The sequence below is a fragment of the Dama dama genome, chromosome 13 (genome assembly GCF_033118175.1).
Source record: "Dama dama isolate Ldn47 chromosome 13, ASM3311817v1, whole genome shotgun sequence".
Lineage (NCBI taxonomy): Eukaryota > Metazoa > Chordata > Mammalia > Artiodactyla > Cervidae > Dama > Dama dama.
Window position 1 is genome coordinate 16153230 of NC_083693.1, and position 20339 is coordinate 16173568.

Below are 20339 nucleotides of genomic sequence, written 5' to 3' on the forward strand. Positions count from 1 at the left end.
CATTCTCATAAAATAGTTAAAAATGTTCACTGTATTACATTCTCATTTAGGAAAAAAACTGTCAAAGGGTCAGTGACTTATACTGCCATAAAATGTGTATGTATTCAATGCAATTGCATATACCTAAGAGTTTTCATTCTTTTAAAGGTAACAATGAAAATGAACATAAAATGCCAAAAACAAGTATGAAACAATAATGTCTATTATTCACATTAATAAAAGAACACTAGTGAATGCTAACCAATGGTGTAGTGCATAAAGAATGATCCAGTCTTGTTACACTTTTGCTTGGAAATAGAAGCCTGCATTGCAGGCAGCTTCTTTACCGACTGAGCTATGAGAGAAGCCCCAGTAGCAAGACACTTACTTAGGCAGAAAGAGAAAGATGTAAGCCTCTCCTCACCCTGGTTGGCCAGGCTCAATTATAATGTTAATCTATTCAATTAGTGCAAAAAGTAACTGCAATTTTGCATTGTTGAACTTTGCTGTTTGATATTGCAATACATTTTTAGATAAATGTGGGTAAAGTTGTATATAATTTTAATATGCATTTCTCACTTTTTTTTTTTTACTAATGACTTATTACTTGTGTTGTTGTTCAGTCGCTCGGTCATGTCTGACTCTTTCCAACCCCATGGACCACAACACACCAGGCCTCCCCATACTCCACCATCTCCCTGAGCCTGCTCAAACTCATGTCCATTGAGCCAGTGATGCCATGCAACCATCTGGTACTCCATTATCCCCTTCTCCTCCTGCCTTCAATCTTTCCCAGCATCAGGGTCTTTTCCAATGAGTCGGCTCTTCACATCAGGTGGCCAAAGTATTGGAGTTTCAGCTTCAGCATCAGGATGAACATTCAGGACTGATTTCCTTTAGGATTGACTAGTTTGATCTCCTTTCAGTCCAAGGGACTTTCCTTCCAAGAAGCAGTCATCTAATTTCATGGCTGCAGTCATGGTCTACAGTGATTTTGCAGCCCTAGAAAATAAAGTCTATCACTGTTTCCACTGTTTCTCCATCTATTTGCCATGAAGTATTGGGACCGGATACTATGATCAACATTCTCTGAATGTTGAATTTTAAGCCAGCTTTTTCACTCCCCTGTTTCACACTCATCAAGATGCTCTTTAGTTCCTCTTTGCTTTCTGCCATAAGCGTGGTGTCATCTGCATATCTGAGGTTATTGGTATTTCTCCTGGCAATCTTGATTCCAGCTTGCCCATCATCCAATCCAGCATTTCGCATGATGTACTCTGCATATAAGTTAAATAAGCAGGGGGACAATATGCAGCCTTGACGTACTCCTTTGCCAATTTGGAACCAGTCCATTGTTCTGTGTTGCCTCTTGATCTGCATATAGGTTTTCACAGGAGGCAGGTAAGGAGGTCTGGTATTCCCATCTCTTGAAGAATTTCCCACAGTTTGTTGTGATCCACAGTGTCACAGGCTTTAGCGTAGTCTATGTAGCAGAAGTAGATGTTTATGTCAATGAAGATGTTTATGTCAATGTTTATTTATGTCAAAGTAGATGGTAAGTCAATGAAGCAGAACTAGAAGATTCACTAAGCATGGCCCTGCCCACCAGAGCAAGACTCAGTTTTACCCACAGCCAGTCCCTCCCATCAGAAGCTTCCACAAGCCTCTTACCCTCATTCATCAGAGAGCAGACAGAATGGAAACCACAATCACTGAAAACTAACCGAACTGATCACATGGATCGCAGCCTTGTTTAACTCAATGAAACTATGAGCCATACTGTGTATGGCCAATACAGACAGGTCATGGTGGCGAGTTTTGACAAAACATCCACTGGAGAAGGGAAGGGCCAACCATTTCGGCATTCTTGCCTTGAGAACCCCATGAACAGTGTGAAAAGGCAAAAGATATGACTTGCTGTGTATTTTACATTTATTTTAGACTAGAGAAATGATGTTAGACCAAAAGCAAATTCAACTTATTTTTTTATTCAGGTTCAAAATGGGTCGTAAAGCAGTAGAGACAACTCGCAACGTTAACAACGCATTTGGCCTAGGAACTGCTAATGAAAGTACAGTGCAGTGGTTCAAGAAGTTTTGCTAAGGAGACAAGGGCCTTGAAGATGAGGAGCACAGTGGCCAGCCATCAGAAGGTGACAATGACCAATTTAGAGGATCATCAAAGCTGATCCTTTTACAAATAAAGGAGAAGTTGCCAAAGAATTCAACGTTGACCATTCTATGGTCATTCAGCATTTGAAGCAAACTGGAAAGGTGAAAAAGCTTGCAGTGGGTGCCTCATGAGTTGACCAAAAATCAAAAAAGAACATCATTTTAATGTGTCTTCTCTTATTCTACATAATAACCATGAGACATTTCTAGATTGGATGGTGACATGCAACGAAAAGTGGGTTTTATACAACAACCGGCAACAACTAGCTCAGTGGATGGACCAAGAAGAAGCTCCAAAGCACTTTCTAAAGCCAGACTCACACCCAAAAAAGGTCATGTCACTGTTTGGTGGTTTGCTGCCCATCTAATCCACTACAGCTTTCCGAATCCTGGTGAAACCATTACATGTGAGAAGTATGCTCAACAAATCAATGATGCACAGAAAATTGAAATGCCTGCAGCCAGCACTGGTCAAAACAATGGGCCCAATTCTTCTCCATGACAACACCCAACTGCTCATCACACAATCCACGCTTCAAAAGTTGAACGAATCGCGTTACAAAGTTTTGCCTCATCCGCCACATTCACTTGACCACTTGCTGACCAACTACCACTTTTTCAAGCATCTTGATAACTTTTTGGAGGGAAAATGCTTCAACAACCAGCAGGATGCAGAAAAGAGTTTCAACAGTTTCCGAAAGTATGTCCAAAGCATGGATTTTTATGCTACAGGAATGAACAAACTTATTTCTCGTTGGCAAAAATGTGTTGATTATAATGGTTCCTATCTACATTAATAAAGATGTGTTTGAGCCTAGTTGTAATGATTTAAAATTCAAGGCCCGAAGCTGCCAATTACTTTTGTACCAACCTAATAGCAATTTAGAATTGCATAACTCAGTAATTATGACAATCCCCAAGTAAATCTGCTTCATCAAATGAAAATGGTCAATATCTCCACACAAACACCAATATTTTGAATCTTATTCAGTAGTATTAATTATTGTGATACTGCAGTTTTGTTTCTAAGTGAAATGTACACCCCTTTTAGAGGCGGGGGAAAGCCACAATATGCCAAATAGTCATTTTATATAAACAAATTAACTATTAAAAACTTGAACTTTAAAACATACACATACACACACAACTAAGCCTTTTGTTTTTATTGAGCTTAAAAGGAGCTAGACACCTGATTTCTGCTTTCAATCTAATTGTACTGAAATGTAGAACTCAGAAAAAGCTCCTCAAATACAGTTACAATACTAACTTCTAAAATCTAATAATTCAAAATGAAACTATTTTTCATGTGTTCTCAGCCTAAACAAAACTATTTTAAATGCATTTTGACACTAGATTTGGGTCAGTGTCACAGAAGGAATTAAAGTTTAGCAATCTGACCCCTGGTAAATAACTCATTAAATACAAATTTGATGATTGTACACATGGTACATATTCTTATATCAAAAATATTAATTCCTCAATTCTGTAAGTTAACTGTTATTGGCAAGTTTGTTTTATATACAGTTCTAAAACAGTTGCTAAAAGGCAATATTGTAAAAACCAAGTTCTTATAGTTTATGACAATCTATAATGAAATATACCCTCACCTGCAAAAATAAAGCCAAAACTAAAATGTTAGTGGTTCAGCCAGTTATCATTAAGTTTCACATACTGAATATCCAGAATCCCATTACTCTATCCAGGCACTAGCTAGACAGCTGGTACCTCTAACAGCCCTCCTTCCCAAACCTGGTGCCAACCAATTTCCTAGCACCCTCTACTTCTATTTCCTTCTCCCTCAACAGTTAACACTGTTGTTAACCTTGACTACAAACTATCCTAGTCCAGGGTAACAATGGCTTGTTAAGTTTCATTCAAGTTTTGACCTCTGACTGGAAATAGCTTTCCCCCTTGTCTCTTAGGTAGACCAAATGTCCAGTTTAATGACACCTTCTGTGAAGGCATCCTCAGGTATCCTTTACCATTACCATCACTTACAGGGGGGCAAACTAAGTACAGTTTTATAGGTATGAGTCTATTATACTATATGCTTATTTAACAGAAGGAACTTTTTTGTACTTTATTCATTTCTGTATCCCCAATATCTAGTCAATATCTGGCACAAAATTCAGCATGCATTCAGAAAACATTTACTAAGCATCCAATATATTCCCGACACTTTTTTAGGCACTAGGAATAAATTTCTATATCTATTCCTAACTTAAGGGAACTTACATTCTAGTGAAAGTGACGTGCAACACATAGTGAATACAGGATATATAATATACACAGCAGGTTAGTATAAAGTCCTTCATGAGAAAAAAAAAAAGCAGAAAAGAAGTACTACCACAGGGAGGGGATTAAAATTTAAGAAAAGGTATCCAGGAAAGGCCTAACATAACAATGATACTAATAATAACTACAACGGCAGCAATAATATATGAGTATTTCCCATATACTAATCAGTATCCTAACTGCTTTACACATATAAAGTGATGTGAAGCTAACCATAACCTCACTATTAGCCTCAGGAGGAAACAAATACTAAGAAGCAACTAGTCCAAGTCATACAGCTATATCAATAAAGTGGTAAAGCCAGGATTAGAACCCAGGAATGCTTTTAACAGCTATGTATAACCACAGTTCAGCTAATACTTGTGCTGAATAAATTCAGTAAAAGAAATAAAGGAATGTATAATACAGCAATAGACTCAAAAGACAGCAAAGTATATCAGTCTCAGAGGGCTAATACATTTGAGCAGCTTCAGAAGTACAATGTATCAATACCCATGAAGACATCCTGACAAATAACAGGTTAGTGCTTGATATGAACAAAAAATGAAAAGCACTGATCATTTCTCTACAACCTTAAAATTACATTTTAAGTTTCTATATTACAATTACCATAACTAAAAATTACACAAACAGTATCACAAAAATCACATGGAGATCATTTAAAAAAAAAAAAAAAGTTTTAAAAAGGGTACTCTAAAATAAGTAAGTCCTTTGAAGGCATTATCATTTCAATGATAATTAAATGTTGAAATTCACATTTTATACTGTAGCACAAGTTATTGTCATCTTTCAGTTTTCTGTATCAACAAAAAAGGTTAAACAAAATGACCAAGGATCAAAACTCCTTTCTTCAAATGTCCCAAATAGGCTTTATCAAGCAAACACACAAAACCCAGTACAACTGTTGTTACTGAAGACCTGAATGACCTAAATTAAGTGATCTGTTCCCTAACTCCTATCTCTTGCCATATTAGCTTGTTATTTAACTATCTAATCAGTGAATGTAAATAAACTAGAAAGCAAAGTGAAACTAAAGTGCTGCTAACAGGACATTGGCATTCCTAGTTTCAAATCTTGAGGGCCTAAGAAGTATCTCCTCAAATCTTGATTAAAATTATTGATACAATTATGAAGGAAATTACTGTCTTTATGTTTGAAAATTATCAAAATTTCTGCATATTTTGAGCACAACACACTGTCAAGGAAAAGAGTTGTCTATGTGAAAACAGTCTGAAAAGTCAATCCAGATTAAGACAAAAATAATACAGGCAAAAAAAACCCCAAAACATAAAGTAACTGTCTATAAACACAATTCAAGGTGTGTATTTGCTGGGATATGAATTTCAAATACATTTCAAATTTCAAAAGTTACCAGGGGTTACATAAGATTTGGAGATGTTCAAGTTTCAACCAGAAGAGAGAAGGATCTCATTGAAAACTGGGACAATCAGTAGAAACCAAAGCAGAATGAATGACCCTCTTAGTAGCAGTGCTAACCTACTATTTTTCCATAAGAAACTGAATACACCACCAAAACAAATTAAAACCTGTTGAGAAGAAACCAACAAAATCCACACAACAGCATGATGAAAGTCCAACAGTCAATCAAAACTTACTAAACGTAAGAAAATGGAAAAATGTGTTAACATATCAAGGGGAAAAAATCTGAGAAAAGAAAACTGACCCAGAAACAAGAAAAAGATGATATTCTCAAATATATAAACTTTGAAATGTTGCAAGTATATTAAAGGATTTAATGAAAAATAGAAAAAAAGATAATTACTTTGAAAAGAATCAAATGAATCTCTAAAGATGAAAAATACAGTAACTCAAATAAAAAAACTGGATATACCTGGAGTAACAGGAAAATTTGGCCTTGGAGTACGGAATGAATCAGGGCAAAGGCTAATAGAGTTTTGCCAAGAGAACACAATGGTCACAGCAAACACCCTATTCCAACAACACAAGAGAAGACTCTACACATGGACATCACCAGATGGTCAACACCAAAATCAGACTGATTATATTCTTTGCAGCCAAAGATGGAGAAGCTCTATACAGTCAGCAAAAACAAGACCAGGAGCTGACTGTGGCTCAGATCATGAACTCCTTATTGCCAAATTCATATTTAAATTGAAGAAAGTAAGGAAAACCACTAGACAATTCAGGTATGACCTAAATCAAATCCCTTATGACTATACAGTGGAAGTGAGATATAGATTTAAGGGACTAGATCTGATAAGAGTGCCTGATGAACTATGGACAGAGGTTCGCGACACTGTACAGGAGACAGGGATTAAGACCATTCCCATGGAAAAGAAATGCAAAAAAGCAAAATGGCTGTCCGAGGAGGCCTTGCAAATAGCTGTAAAAAGAGAAACAAAAAGCAAAGGAGAAAAGGAAAGATATTCCCATCTGAATGCAGAGTTCCAAAGAATAGCAAAGAGAGATAAAAAAGCCTTCCTCAGGGATCAACGCAAAGAAATAGAGGGAAAAAAAGAATGGGAAAGACTAGAGATCTCTTCAAGAAAATCTGAGATACCAAGGGAACATTTCATGCAAAGATGGGCTCAATAAAGCACAGAAATAGCAGGGACCAAACAGAAGCAGAAGTTATTAAGAAGAGGTGGCAAGAATACACAGAACAAAAAAGACCTTCATGACCCAGATAATCACGATGGCATGATCACTCACCTAGAGCCAGACATCCTGGGATGTGAAGTCAAGTGGGCCTTAGAAAGCATCACTACAAACAAAGCTAGTGGAGGTGATGGAAATCCAGTTGAGCTATTTCAAATTCTGAAAGATGAGGCTGTAAAAGTGCTGCACTCAATATGTCAGCAAATTTGGAAAACTCAGCAGTGGCCACAGGACTGGAAAAATTGATTCCAATTCCAAAGAAAGGCAATGCCAAAGAATGCTCGAACTACTGCACAATTGCACTCATCTCACACGCTAGCAAAGTAATGCTCAAAATTCTCCAAGTCAGGCTTCAGCAATACGTGAACTGTGAACTTCCAGATGTTCAAGCTGGTTTTAGAAAAGGCAGAGAAACCAGAGACCAAATTGCCAACATCCGCTGGATCATCGAAAAAGCAAGAGAGTTCCAGAAAAACATCTACTTCTGCTTTACTGACTATGCCAAAGCCTTTGACTGTGTGGAGCACAATAAACTGTGGAAAATTCTGAAAGAGATGGGAATACCAGACCACCTGACCTGTCTCTTCAGAAACCTGTATGCAGGTCAGGAAGCAACAGTTAGAACTGGACATGGAACAACAGACTGGTTCCAAATAGGAAAAGGAGTACGTCAAGGCTGTATATTGTCACCCTGCTTATTTAACTTATATGCGAGTACATCATGAGAAACGCTGGGCTGGAAAAAGCACAAGCTAGAATCAAGATTGCCAGGAGAAGTATCAATAACCTCAGATATGCAGATGATACCAAACTTATGGCAGAAAGTAAAGAAGAACTAAACAGCATCTTGATGAAAGTGAAGGAAGAGAGTGAAAAAGTTGGCTTAAAGCTCAACATTCAGAAAACGAAGATCACGGCATCTGCTCCCATCACTTCATGGCAAATACATGGGGAGACAGTGGAAACAGTGGCTGACTTTATTTTCTTGGGCTCCAAAATCACTGCAGATGGTGACTGCAGCTATGAAATTAAAAGACGTTTACTCCTTGGAAGGAAAGTTATGACCAACCTGAATAGCATATTTAAAAGCAGAGACATTACTTTGTCAACAAAGGTCTGTCTAGTCAAGGCTATGGTTTTTCCAGTAGACATGTATGGATGTGAGAGTCGGGACAGTGAAGAAAGCTGAGCGCTGAAGAATTGATGCTTTTGAACTGTGGTGTTGGAGAAGACTCTTTAGAGCCTCCTGGACTGCAAGAAGATCCAACCAGTCCATCCTAAAGGAGATCAGTCCTGGGTGTTCATTGGAAGGACTGATGCTGAAGCTGAAACTCCAATACTTTGGCCACCTCATGCTAAGAGGTGACTCACTGGAAAAGACCCTAATGCTGGGATGGATTCGGGGCAAGAAGAGAAGGGGACAGAGGATGAGATGGCTGGATGGCATCACTGATTCGATAGACATGGGTTTTGGTAGACCCCAGGTGTTGGTGATGGACAGGAAGGCCTGGTGTGCTGCGATTCATGGGGTCACAAAGAGTCGGACATGACTAAGTGACTGAACTGGAACTGGAAATACCTCACAACAAATTCAACAGTGCAGGGAAAAAAGATCCCTAAATTGAAGATGTGAAAATAGAAAGCAAAAAAAGAAATGAAGAACAGAGCATCAAATACCTGCGAGAATATCAAAGGCAGTCTTAAAATAGTATAATTGTAGTCCCAGAAGGGTAGGGAGACAGAAAAAAATATCTGAAAAAATAAAGGCAAAAGAATTTCCAAATTTGAGAAAAACTAAACCTATGTATTCAAGAAACTCACTGAACAAAAAACAAGCAAAAAGAAACCATACCAAAGCATATCATTAATAATCAAACTGCTGAAATCCAGTAATATAAAAAAATATCTTAAAAGCAACCAAAGTAAGGGAAAACTTGTTTTAACAAGTTTAAACAAAGGAATAACGCCTTTAAAGTGCTAGGGGAAAAAACCTGTTAATTAAAATCTACATAAAGCAAAAATACCCTTCACAGATGAAGGACAAATAAAGACACTTTCAGATATACAAAAGCTCAGAATCTATCACCAGTAGGCCTGCTCTACAAGGAACACTGAAAGAAGTTCTTCAGGAAGAACAGTAGAACTGTACAACCAAGTGAACGTAAACTATTGCCTTAGTTAATAATAATGCGTCAGTATCAACTGTAACAAAGGTATCACACCAGTGCAACATGTTAATAATAGGAAAAGGGGAGAGATAAAGAATGAGAGAGAGAAAAGTATTAATGCATGAGAACTCTGTACTTCCTGTTCAATTTTTCTATAAATCTGTTCCAAGAAACAGCAGATAAAAATTTATTTCTACACAAAGGAAGCCAACAGAAATGATGTATGAGTTTATTTTCTTTTAATTTTTAAAAAGATACTAGTTTGTAAAGCAAAAGTAGCAATAATATATAAAAATAATAACATGAAGAATAAAGCAGATGATGAAAATAGCACAAAAATGAAGAGGAGAAATTTTATTATTTAAATTGGAAACCAAAATGTCCATGAAAGGTGAATGAAAAAATTGTGATATAAACATATGAAGGAACACTAGGCAACAGTAAACTGGAGCAAAATACTGACAGACATAAACATGGACTAACTACAAAAACATTTTGGTGAGGGAAAAAATCCAGACACAGAATACATATTGTATGATTCAATTCAGGAATACATTTGCAAAATTTTGAGCAACCATCAAATATATACGAAGGTCAAGCATTATGAAAACATATATACAACACCAAAAAGCTATACATATGTAGTTAAGACCAAGAACAATCAGCATTATCTTTTGAGTCTTAGTTTTCTCATCTATAAAACACTACAGTAATAGTTCATATACTTCATAAATTTAGTTGTGAGAATTAAATAAGCATATATACTTAGCATATTGCCTGGCATACAGTACAAGCTCAATAAGTGCTAGCTTTGTAAACAAATAACCCAGAAAAGGAGGCAAATGGAATAGATGGAGAACACCACTGGAAGTCAACTGGTCAGCAATACTCCTATTAAAAAATGATCACTTTGTTGAAGTAATCAGAAATCAAACACTGTATACATGCGTGTGTGCCTGCATGCTGAGTGTCTGATTCTTTTTGACCCTATGAACTGTAGTCTGTCAGGCTTCTTTGTCCATGGGAATTCTCCAGGCAAGAATACTGGAGTGAAAGACAGAAATACAGATCAATGGATCAAAACAGAAAGCCCAGAGATAAATCCATGCACCTATGGACACCTTATCTTTGGCAAAGGAGCAAAAAGACAATCTATTTAACAACTAGTGCTGGGAAAACTTGTCAACCACCTGTAAAAGAATGAAACTAGAACATTTTCTAACACCATACACAAAAATAAACTCAAAATGCATTAAAGATAAATGTAAGACCAGAAACTACAAAACTTGTAGAGGAAAACATAAATCACATAAATCACAAAAACATAAGCATAGACAAGGAGGAAACCACAAAAACATAAATCACATAAATCACAAAAACATAAAAGACATAAATCACAGCAAGATCCTCTATGACCCATTCCCCAGAGTAATGGAAATAAAAGCAAAAATAAACAAATGGGACCTTCAAGCTTTTGCACAATGAAGGAAATTATAAACAAGGTGAAAAGGGAGCCTTCAGAATGGGAGAAAATAATAGCAAACGAAGCAACTGACAATTAATCTCCAAAATATACAAGCAGCTCATGCAGCTCAATACCAGAAAAACGAACAACCCAATCAAAAAGCGGGAAAAAGAACTAAACAGACATTTCTCCAAAGAAGACATAGAGATGGCTAGCACATGAAAAGATGCCCGACATCACTCATTATCAGAGAAATGCATATCAAAACCACAATGACGTGTCAGCTCACACCAGTCAGAATGGCCATCATCAAAAAGTCTACAAACAATAAACTCTGGAGAGGGTGTGGAGAAAAGAGAACCCTCTTACACTGCAAGTGGGAGTGTAAACTGGTACAGCCACTACAGGGACCTGTAGAGATCCCTTAAAAAACTGGAAATAGAACTGCCATATGACCCAGCAATCCCACTTATGTCTCCTGCATTAGCAGGTGGGTTCTTCACCACTAGCGCCACCTGGAAAGCCCAAACACTGTACACAGCTAAAGCCAAATGAGACGTTTTGGAATATATTTGGAATCATTTAATATAATGCTAGAATTGAAGGAAAAAAATACTACTAAGGCCTTAAAAGGATAGATTTATAAACACATAAAAAGATACTAAGCCACAAGAAACAATACCTTTTTGTTCCTTTCACAGAAGCAAGCATTGAAGGAAGAAAGTGATTACAAGCACACAGGGAACTAGGGACTGTTCCAAACACAGGAGGTAAGAAAGATGACACAAACAAGAGCAAGTGTGAACAATAACAGCAAAGCAGGGTGTAGGATGGATGGATGGGCAGAACACAATTATGCACTACCTTGAAAACAGGAAAGCATTTCAACCTAATACTACAAAAAATACAAAAATAAGACAAAGGCAAGACTAATCCCGTCAAGTGGAATAATGCACAATTGCAGCATCAGTATAATGTTAAAGAGCTGGGTTCTTATACAATGCCCACTAAAACACAATCTGTTACATTCTTAGCCAGCAAATGGAGAAGGCATCATTTGCGTTAAAATGTGATAGTATACTGATGCCAAGAAATACCCATCTTCCTCCATGCCCTTCCACTTCCATCTGCCTCCCCCAAAGTACCCATTTACTCTGAAACATCTCTTCACTCAGCCTCTGTTTAAAAATAAAAAAGGAAATAGTTTTGAGATATAATTCACATGCCACAGAATTCATACATTTCAAGTATATACACCTGAATGTTTTTCATATTCACAACAATGTGCAACCATCACCAGTAATTCTAGAACATTTTCATCACCCCTGAAAGAAACTTCTATCTCTCAGCAGTCACTCTCCACTCCCTATTCCCACCCCACACTCCAAGCCCTGCAGTGAGGCATCAACTTTCTGTCTCGCTAGAATTGCCTATTCTGAACATTTCATATAAATTGAACCATATTATGGTCTTCCATGACTAGTTTATTTCACTTAACAGTTGTTTTCAAGATCCATTCGTTATAGCATGCATCAGTACTTCAACCCTTTTTATTGCCAAGTAATATTCTATTGTGTGGAAATACCACATTTTATTTATTCATTCATCAGTTGATGGACATTTGAGTTATTTCCACTTTTTACCTATTATAAATAATGCTGCTATGAGCAATGGTATATGAGTTTTTGTGTGGATGTATGTGTTCATTTCTACTGTTATAAAACAGTATCTTTACATTTTATTTTCTACAATCTTGCTTCATTATGATATCTTACATCTTCCCCATAGTGATACACATATCTGAAGTTAAGCCACAAATGACTAAGCATTTTACATAAATTACTAGGTCCAATTTAAACTCCAAATAATTGATCACCCTCAAATCTATAATCAGCAACCATACTGACAGCATTCATATTAATATTTAATGTTAACATTTATTACATGTTCTGATACTGCTATATTTCACCAAGTGGAGGATGTTACATCTCAAATGCTGAAGTTCCATCTGTTCTATGCTTCAACCCAACCTTAAGGGCTAACACTCCTAGTATTCCTTGTCAGGCATATAGTTACTGGAATTTATCATTTTTTACAGTCCTCAACCACTCAAACCCCAATAACAAAAAGTATATTTTGTCCACAAAAAAAGTTCAAAAATAAACACACTTTAAAATTTCACACTAGGCACTTAACAAAATGAATGGCCAAATATACATCACTTTGGTTAAACAGTCTGGTAAGTTGCCAAAGTGTGTCAAACAGACATCCACATTAATAAGGATATTCGCCACAATCTAGAAAAAATTTGAACACTTTATTTCCTACAGTTTGAATTGGAAGATGCCTCAGAGGTCTTTTTAGGAAGACAAGCTCTAAAACTTAAGAAATGAAATAGAATCCAGGCGTAAAATCCAGACTACCAGTCTAATCCACATCAAAAGAGGGTTCAATCTATTTAAAACCAATAGTAACAAAAAAAATATGTGCACTAATGGAAAAGAAAAAACCCAAACCACCCTAAAGTTATTCTCAAAGATGAATACTATAACTTGGGATTTTTATTGCAAATAATTTGATATTGCTAAAGGGCTGCTTTGAGCCTTAAAATAGAGAGGTGGGGGCCTTTAGATTATCCCAATAGTATTACCTCTGCTTGCATTCTGGTGTAACTTTTCTAGGTAGCACAGAATTAGGAAGATTTAACAGCTACTGCCCTAAGAACTGTACAGCATCTACTACTTGTTACACTGACAACATATCCTAGGATAGCTGTGGCAATTACAAACCACTGTAACATTTTACTTCCCTGCTAAGCAGATCCAGGGAAGTGCATGTGTCAAAATTTCATCTACTATATCCCCTAGCAGAAAAAAAATGTTCGGAATTACTGATCCAGGCCAGCAGCAGCAGTTCAGTCACTGAAAAAATAAATAAATAAATAAAGGGGAAAAAAAATAAATAAAAAAAAAAAAGAAGAAGAAAATACAAACAGCCATTACCAGAGAAGAGATATGAAAAGTTGTCAAAAAGCAACGCCTCAAGTATCATCAGATCCAGATGTTCTCACAGGAGAATTCTATTTAGCTCCTAAAAGACAGATAATTCCGGTGCTATGTAAATTGTTACAGAGCATATGAAACAAATTAAGCTTCCAAAGTCTTTTCATAAAGTGAGAAGATAGAAATACCAGAACCCAAATATGACAACAAAAAACCAAAAAGGAATAAAAAGTAAATGACAAAAAAAAAAAAAAAAAAAAAAACACCTTAGTTCAGCCCAAATCCTAGGGTAAAATCTAGGGTCATTTTAAAGAGAGAAATTTAACAGACCACTATATATTCACTAAAAATCAACATGAAAATGCAAGAATAAGACACAAGCATAAAACCTTCAATGCAGTATGTATACATCTACTGCCTTTATTATAACATCAAACATGGTACAATATGACAGATACAAAGTTTAATGGAGGATTTAAAAAGAAAAGCCTCCTAATTGGAAGGAATCAGTTCTTTATGGAGAACATGGCATTTGGAGTGACATGGAAAGAAGATCAAGAAGTAAGATATAGAGAAGAGGGAGAAAAGAATATCTATCTTTATGCATGTCTTCTACTTGAAAGGCATATATTCCCATGAATTTATTTCAAATAATCAAAGAATGAGGCTAGCACTGTCCTTTTTAAACAAGTGTTGTTAAGCATTATTCTTTAACGAACCAAGCTTTATTAGACATATCACCTTCCCTATCTTGTTATGTAGGTATATTAATATTAAAGAAGGCCCTCTAGGTCAATTCCAAGTTTAAAAGACTTCAACAGCTCTTACCTAGCTGAAGAACCAAGATGAAACTGCTCAACATCCGAGGTGCTGTGCAATCTGGTCTCATGCTCTCTTCCCTGTTTTCACTGTTTTCTACTTCTGAGCCAAACGACAAAATGATCTCTCCAAGGCAAACCATTCAATATAACAGTAATCCAAGTCTATGCCCCAACCACTAATGCTGAAGAAGCTCCAGTTGAACAGTTTTATGAAGATCTACAAGACCTTCTAGAAGTAACACCAAAAAAAGATGTCCTTTTCATCATAGGGGACTGGAATGCAAAAGTAGGAAGTCAAGAGATACCTGGAGTAACAGGAAAATCTGGTGTTGGAGTACAGAATGAAGCAGGGCAAAGGCTAACTGAGTTTTGCCAAGAGAATACACTGGTCATAGCAAACACCCTCTTCCAACAACACAACAGAAGACTCTACACATGGACATCACCGGATAGTCAATACTGAAATCATACTGATTATATTATTTGCAGCCAAAGATGGAAAAGCTCTATAAAGTCAGCAAAAACAAGATGGGGAGCTGACTGTGGCTCAGATCACCAACTCAATATTGCCAAATTCAGACTTAAATTGAAGAAAGTAGGGAAAACCACTAGACCATTCAGATATGACCTAAATCAAATCCCTTATGATTGTACACTGAAAGTGTATAATGAAATATAATGAAAGGGAAAGTGAAATATAGATTCAAGGGATTAGATCTGATAGAGTGACTGAAGACCTATGGATCGAGGTTCATGACACTGTAGAGGAGGCAGTGATCAAGACCAGCCCCAAAAAAGAAATGCAAAAAGGCAAAATAGTTGTCTGAAGAGGCCTTATAAATAGCCGAGAAAAGAAGAGAAGTGAAAGACAAAGCAGAAAAGGAAAGATATATCCATCTGAATGCAGAGTTCCAAAGAATAGCAAGGAGAGATAAGAAAGGCTTCCTCAATGATCAGTGCAAAGAAAAGAGGAAAACAATAGAATGGGAAAGACTAGAGATCTTTTTAAGAAAATTAGAGATACCAAGGGAACATTTCATACAAAGATGGGCACAATAAGGGACAGAAATGGTATGGACCTAACAGAAGCTGAAGATATTAAGAAGGGGTGGCAAGAGTACACAGAATGCAAAAGCGAAAGTCGCTCAGTCGTGTCCAACTCTTTGTGATCCCACAGACTATACAGTCCATGCAATTCTCCAGGCCAGAATACTGGAGTGGGTAGCTGTTCCCTTCTCCAGGGGATCTTCCTAACAAAGGGATCGAACCCAGGTCTTCTGCATTGTGGGCTGATTCTTTATCAGCTAAGCCACAAGGAAGAGTACACAGAAGAACTATACAAAAAAGATCTTTATGACCCGGATAACCACAATGGTGTGATCACTCACCTAAAGCCAGGCATCCTGGAATGTGAAGTCAAGTGGACCTTAGGAAGCATCACTATGAACAAAGCTAGCGGAAGTGATGAAATTCCAGTTGAGCTATTTCAAATCCTAAAAGATGCTGCTGTGAAAGTGCTGCACTCAATTTATCAACAAATTTGGAAAACTCAGCAGTGGCCACAGGACTGGAAAAGATCAGTTTTCATTCCAATCCCAAAGGAAGGCAATGCAAAAAATGTTCAATATACCACACAACTGCACTCATCCACATGCCAGGAAACTAATGCTCAAAACTCTCCAAGCCAGGCTTCAACTGTACATGAACCATGAACTTCCAGATATTCAAGCTGGATTTAGAAAAGGCAGAGGAACCAGAGATCAAACTACCAAAATCTGTTGGATCATCGAAAAAGAGAGTTCCAGAAAAACATCTACTTCTGTTTTATTGACTGTGTCAAAGCCTTTGACTTGTGGATCACAACACACTGTGGAAAATTCTTCAAGAGATGGAAATACCAAGACCACCTGACCTGCCTCCTGAGAAACCTGTATGCAGGTCAAGAAGCAACAGTTAGAACCAAACATGGAACAACAGGCTGGTTCCAAATTTGGAAAGGAGTACGTCAAGGCTGTATATTGTCACCTTGCTTATTTGACTTACATGCAGAGTACATCGTGAGAAATGCTGGGCTGGATGAAGCACAAGCTGGAATCAAGATTGCTAGGAGAAATATCAATACCCTCAGATATGCAGATGACACTACCCTTATGGCAGAAAGCGAAGAACTAAGGAGCCTCTTGATGAAAATGAAAGAAGATAGTGAAAAGGTTGGCTTAAAACAACATTCAAAAAACAAAGTTCTTGGCATCCAGTTCATCACTTCATGGCAAAAAAACGGGGCAACACTGGAAACAGCAACAGACTTTATTTATTTGGGCTCCAAAATCTGCAGATGGTAAGTGCAGCCATGAAATTAAAAGACTCTTGCTCCTTGGAAAAAAAGTTATGGCCAACTGAGACAGCATATTAAAAAGCAGAGACATCATTTTGCCAACAAAGGTCCATCTAGTCAAAGCTATGGGTTTTCCAGTAGTCATGTATGGATGTGAGAGCTAGACTATAAAGAAGGCTGAGCACCAAAGAATTGATGCTTTTGAACTGTGGTGTTGGAGAAGACTCTTGAGAGTCCCTTGGACTGCACGGAGATCCAACCAGTCAATCCTAAAGGAAATCAGTGCTGAATATTTATTGGAAGGACTGATACTGAAGATGAAACTCCAATACTTTGGGCACCTGATATGAAGAACTGACTCACTGGATAAGACCCTGATGCTGGGAAAGACTGAAGGCAGGAGGAGAAGAGGCTGACAGAAGATGAGGTGGTTGGACGGCATCACCGACTCTCTAGACATGAGTCTGAGCAAGCTCTGGGAGTTGGTGATGGACAGGGAAGCCTGGCGTGCTGCAGTCCATGGGGTCACAAAGAGCTGAACAGGACTGAGCAACTGAACTGAACTTCTGAGCCAAACTGGGTTCAATACATGTGGAATATCTTTTGTGGAATATATTTTCTACATTTCTGACAATAAACTTGACATCGAGTTCAAACATCAATTCTCCCATGAAGCATCCGCTGGTCACTTCTAAACTTTTCCTTCCCTTAACTCCCTAATCTATACACTGTGTCTAAGATTTACACATCACATGGTAATTAATGTAGCACAGTAATAAATAGGGTTTTACCCTTTCTACACAATCACCAACTAGAAGCAAAAAGCTATATCTTACATGTGCTTATGTTTTTGCATCATCGATGAGAAACAATAGTTAAAGTAGTGACAATGGAAAACAAAAAATGCAAAAGGAAGGCACAAGGGAACAGAGCCATGGACATTGCTTCCAGGCTACCGTATTTACCAGGAAGAAAAGGGGTAGGGCAATGAGAAGAAATTCTATAAAATGCCTGTCAAGTCATTATTTATGACTTATGGATGCTATGAAAAAAGAAATGAAAGTTCATATATGAAGTACAAAAGACAGACAGCTGGGCATAAGTACTGACTGCCTTTGAACACCATGAAAAAGGCAGGAGGAAAATTCCAAAAACACATCATTAATAATAAAAGGTTTTGATTTATATTATGAAAGATTACTGATGTTTAAAGTCAACACGCCTTTTAATTCTGGCCTATATTTTTAAAAATAAATGTATGATGACTAGTAGAACATGTCAATTTCTCCTCCAACAACATAAAACACTGACCAAAAACTTGTTAATCCTAGGGAAAGAAATGTTTAAATGTAAAAAATATTTTAAGCAACTAAATTCTAGAAACCAAGCATAAATAACTTTCAACTTTAGGTTAAATTTCTCATGTTAAAAAGGCAGAGATAGAAAGTATATAAGATAGAGAACCAATTAACGCTAGCTACTATAAACAGATAGTGCTAACCTATTAAACACAATAAAAGTGTACAACCAAGAAATAACACAATACCTACAGTTTATTGCAATCAAAGGACAACAGTTCAAATCATAAAACTGAGAAGGCTGAAAAGGAGTAGAAAAACAATGAGAAGAGATACAAGTAGTTTAACTTTCAAAGAAGACAACATCTATCAGATCAATTTCCAAATTTAGAAATTATCTTTTCCAAGAAAGTATATTATACTGTCACTAGAATAAAGAAGTACCAAGTCTTAGGATGAATATAGGCCTATAACTCATTCATATTATAATAAAACCAAGGTGTTTCTAATATACATTATAGAAACAAATCTTTGAATTAATAACTAGACAGAAAAAAGTACTTAAGACTGGTGCAATAACCTAGAATCTGCATTTGTATGCCAGCAGAATGAAGTAAGAGTATTTAAACTAGCTTATTTTCCTACAAGGTACTTTCTAAAGTCTCCAGCTCAGCAATGGAAGCTGACTTACTTACTTCTTTTCATAACTAAAAGCTTTGTAGCACCCATAGCGTAAGTAATAGATTCCTGCTCTCCCTCCCCCAAAAGTAGACACTTAGGTGAGGATGCTGGTGGTAGCATTATCTAAGTAACTAAAAATATTCCCCCTATTCTCTGGTGGCTGAGATGGTAAAGAATTCACCTGCAATGCGGGAGACCTGAGCTCAATCCCTGGGTTGGGAAGATCCCCTGGAGGAAGGCATGGCAACCCACTCCAGTATTCTTGCCTGGAGAATCCCCATGGACAGAGAAGCCTAGTGGGCTGCAGACCATGGGGTCGCAACGAGTTGGACACAACTGAGCGACTAAGCACAACACAAACCATATGAAAAAACGAGGAAAAGGAAATTCTACTTAAAGCCAAGCCTTCAGCACAGCCTAAAGACCAAAAACAACAACAACAAAACAACTATGATCAGAAACAGAAAAACCACCAAATCTCAATGCTTGACCTCTAAGACTGTTACTCCACCCCAACTAAACCACAAGGCTTGGTGTCAGCAAATAGGCCGTGGTGGCATTTGCAAAGACCCCCAAAAATATTAAACCCACTCTAAATCTGGGAAAATACTGGAGAAATGCGCAGATCAGACCACAAAAATATAGGCAAGGAAGTTCAAACTTCTGGTGATTTAAACAAATAGGTATCATTCAAAGTTAGATCCACCATGTAAAGTTGCACAACCTTGAAGCACAACACTCTGGGAGAAGACAGAAAAAAGGAGGAGCGTCCTTTAGCGACTGGATGGTAAAAGGAAAAAGCAAAAGGGGAAATTTTAAGGCTTTGCTAGACCAAAAAGAATCACAGAATTGGAAGTCTCACAATCCTTCTCTTCAACCATTAAAACAGACAAATAAAAACTATTGAAGTAACAGGACTATTCTATACTGACAGAAGAGGGCACCATTAAACTAGGAATACTGTAAAAACCCCCACTACCATAAAAATGAACCAAAGAAAAGAGCAATCCAGAAAATCAGGGAAGAGAATTTGACATATCATGTGAGGGAAAAACCCTACTAAAAACAACCTCAAAGCAGAAAGAAATCTGTTAAGTCAGTATTCCAAACAGAATTAAATATATTCTGTTAATATAGTATCCCTAGTATACTAAGAACTGTTATTATATTAATAATTGATTAATATATTCAAATAACCATTTGAGGATATGAAAACCACTTTGACTCAGACAGCAATGAAAAAGTAAAAACAAGTTAAAAGTGATTGAATTTTAAAAAGAATTAGGAAAAAAAGTTACAGAAATGAAGAATAAATTGCAAGGCACCCAAGGGAGAACTGACTCAAATGAAAATGATCTACCACAGTCCATAATATAACAGCACCTGTTATGAGCCACATCCATCCACATCTGGTGTTGTTTCATCTGATTTCAGGTAACTATCTACGACTTCATAATACCTCACAAGCCATAACCCTTCCAAAA

General features: G+C 37.1%; 1 protein-coding gene across 9 annotated transcripts in view; it reads right to left on the reverse strand.

The window, feature by feature from the left end:
- MEF2A (myocyte enhancer factor 2A) overlaps positions 1 to 20339 on the reverse strand; it is a 201174-nt gene that overhangs the window by 167478 nt on the left and 13357 nt on the right. The window lies entirely within an intron of this gene.